The following is a 3,788-nucleotide window of genomic DNA, read 5'->3' as shown; positions in this document are numbered from 1 at the left end:
TCGAGGGAAAGATGAATGCGGCCAAGTACAGGGATATCCTGGACGAAAACCTTTTCCAGAGTGCTCTGGACCTCAGACTGGGCCGAAGGTTTACCTTCCAACAAGACAATGACCCTAAGCGCACCGCTAAAATAACGAAGGAGTGGCTTCACAACAACTCCGTGGCTGTTCTTGAATGGCCCAGCCAGAGCCCTGACTTAAACCCAATTGAGCATCTCTGGAGAGACCTGAAAATGGCTGTCCACCAACGTTTACCATCCAACCTGACAGAACTGGAGAGGATCTGCAAGGAGGAATGGCAGAGGATACCCAAATCCAGATGTGAAAAACTTGTTGCATCTTTCCCAAAACGACTCATGGCTGTATTAGATCAAAAGGGTGCTTCTACTAAATACTGAGCAAAGGGTCTGAATACTTATGACCATGTGATATTTCAGTGTTTCTTTTTTAACAAATTAGCAAAAATTTCTACATTTCTGTTTTTTTCTGTCAAGATGGGGTGCTGAGTGTACATTACTGAGAAATAAAATGAACTTTTTTGATTTTTTTGGAAAATGGCTGCAAAGAAACAAAGAGTGAAAAATTTAAAGGGGTCTGAATACTTTCCGTACCCACTGTACCTCTGACATAAATACAGTCATTGAAAAATTAAGACAGGGTTTTTGGATGAAAGAGCAGCAGACCACAATCCACCCGACTCAAACAACCGGACCAGGCAGCACAGCGAGTGCAGTGATCACTCAGAGGAACGAGAGCCAGGAGAGGAGCCATGCTTGCCCTGTTTGGACTCCAGTCTGGACAAAATGGGACTCATGTTGACCAAGCAACAGAAACCAGAGACTGTTGTGCCCACATCGTTACAGAGACCTGCCCCATCAACATCCCAGATCAAGCACTGGGCAGGGGGTCCATGTTCCGAGCTGTCAGCGCAAGACTCTGGCAAGATGAGAGGAAGTGGACTTGTACATCACACTTGTGGAAGTGTGTTGTACATCGATGATGCTCAGTGCTCAAACGCCGTCTAGATGGACTGTTTATTGTAAAGATGAAACTTTCAAATTACCATTTGGTTGCTGCTGTTTACATTCACCCCAGATTCATTAAATGCACTGTGGAGTGTTTGGGGTGTATTAATGTTTGTATATAAATAATTGTATATACTCCTTTATCATATTTTATATCTTACCATATTTGAATATAGGCCTATGTTTAATGTGTTGTGTGTGTAGCCTGAAGGAACTTCAGATTTAATTTTGTTATGCAACTTTGTGCTGTATAACGAGGATGTGTATGTTAATGTTATAACTTAATCCATAGTCCCACAACAAAGTCTAAAGCCATTCTGATTTGTAGAGAAAAAGACCAGGAGAGGACCAGAGGATGAGCCCAGCCGACTGAACGGAGGACAAGGGTGAGTGAACCTGGGAGGGAAACCAACAAAGAGACAAGGTTAGTGACAGCAGAGACGAAGCACGGGGAAATTGGAAGAAATGAAAATACATGTGAGCTTGAATGTAGAGGTGGCACCGGGTAAGGAGCAACAATGATCAAGCAAGAATGGTGTGGAGAACCGGGGTTGAAATACAGGCAGGGATGAGGTTGATTACTGGCAGGTGTGGCAGGCTGACGAGGTGGCTGATGAGGTGCCGGTGCAGGTAGTTGGCTGGGCTCAGGAGCAGAGGGAGAGAGAGAGAGAGAGAGAGAGAGCACACAAAGGGGAGGAGACACATGGAGGCAGGCAGAGAACAGAGAAAAACAAGGAAAAAGCAGAATAACTGATGAAAAGGAGAAAAAAACAGGACACTCACTGTCAGCCGGCTGCCACCGCAACACTTTCAACTTCCTCACCGGGTTTTAAAATCAGCACTATCACTGCGTGTTTCCATTCAGCTGGAATTGGTCCTTCCTGCAACACTGTATTAATCAACGCCAATACCTTCTCCAATACAAAGTCATCCATATGTTGAAAGATCTCATATCCCAAGCCATCTCTCCCATCAGTAGTGGGTCACCCATGTCTTATAGCCCTCCTTAGTTCATGCATGGAAAAGAACATATTGATTACATCATAATTGTCATTATTCCTATCAGGTTTGTGCCTCTCAAGCAAACTTACTTATCTATATATCTATAAGTTATCCATTTACAGCCGAAGACAAGGATTGTAAAACTTAACCACTGAGAACCTTCCAGCTGTGCTCCATACCTCAACTGCTACACCTTCAAGACTTGAGGTTACATTTACTTGCCTATAATGAACACCTTTTTTTAACAAATATTGCACTCCCCCCTCCAGAAGAATTTCAATCTTTATGTAAACAGATGTATCACAAACTCCAAAGACGGTTTAAGCCAAGACTCCTCTATGCATATTAATAGTGGTTTTTCTTTGAAACCATTAGCTACCAAAACATCTGGCATTCCACTGCAGGATACAAAACATCAACAGACTAAACATCATCACCATTTTGCATTAGGTTTCCATTTATTCAACCTTCTGTCTGTTGGGAAAACATGACCATAGAGAGTAGCTGGCTCTTTTATATCCCTCTTAGCTCCTTCCCTAAAGACTCTAATGGGAGAATCTTACTGCTTTCTAAACCTTTAACTAGTTCCTCAATTTAAATTTCCAAAGAAACTCCATAGATGACTCCTTTCAAACCATCTTTCTTACCTGGAATCCTTAAACCTGCCTTTCCCCTATTGCCTTCATGGAAACAGCTTCTGCCACTTGTGCTGCAGAACTACAAAAAAACAATCAGTTTTCCATCCACCAAAATCCTTGCATTTAAGATTTCACCTAGCTCTTCCTTCAAAATCCTCGCCAGCCGAATGGGATTAAAGGACCTAAAACCTGCCTGCCCCTCCTTTATTTTAAAGATGACCTTAAACTCCTCTAGCTGATTACCTTCCACTCTCATTACCTTTGTACCTCCTCACTCCTTCCTTTCACTCAGTCCGTAAGTACACAATTTGCCAACCAACCAGGCATTTGGGTGGAGTCCGTCATCTACCCACTACATACACCCCTTTCACACCTCGAGCACTGGGAGGGCCATGTTCTTTTTACTTTTCCAGTGCTTTCAACTCAATACACCCATCAATGCTCAGGGAGAAGGTAGTTTGGGCTTCACATTAATGCCATCAAGACAGAGGAGATGGCGGTACTTACGAAGGAAGGCAGCCCTGATTACACGGGTGAAAATCAAGGGTTTAGATATCAAGGTGGGAGGAACATACAGAGACCTGGGTGTTCACCTCAACAATAAACTGAACTGGTCCAACACCAATGTCCTCTACAAAAAGGGCCAAAGTCGTCGTCATCTGCTGAGGAGATTCAGGTCCTTTGGAGTGTGCAGGACGCAGTTTACACGAAATTCCCTCTAGACACCGTAGATGAGATCAGGATGTTATATCTATATCTATATTTATATTAGGGCTGACCCCGAATAGTCGAAGGTTCGATGCTTCAATGGGCGGAGCCTGATTCAACTGTCAATCTCACAGCTACGCAAACAAGGATCACGCCAGTTTGGCGATATGGGGGTGCTCAACGTCTGAACTACCAGTTTTCTCCCAATAAGTTAATATACAGCCTATTACAATACACAAAAACGTTAAACTACACTGCTGTTTATATTTTTTCTGGGGCAATTATATTTATTTCTACACTGTGCTACTAGCTCCTGCTGTGACCTGTGAAATATTCAGTATCAATCACATATAAAAGGAGTAAATAATGTTCACGCAATTCTTATTATTCTATTCTTATTTAATGTCTTATCTGT

The sequence above is a fragment of the Micropterus dolomieu genome, linkage group LG01 (genome assembly GCF_021292245.1).
Source record: "Micropterus dolomieu isolate WLL.071019.BEF.003 ecotype Adirondacks linkage group LG01, ASM2129224v1, whole genome shotgun sequence".
Lineage (NCBI taxonomy): Eukaryota > Metazoa > Chordata > Actinopteri > Centrarchiformes > Centrarchidae > Micropterus > Micropterus dolomieu.
This window is presented reverse-complemented; position numbering follows the sequence as displayed.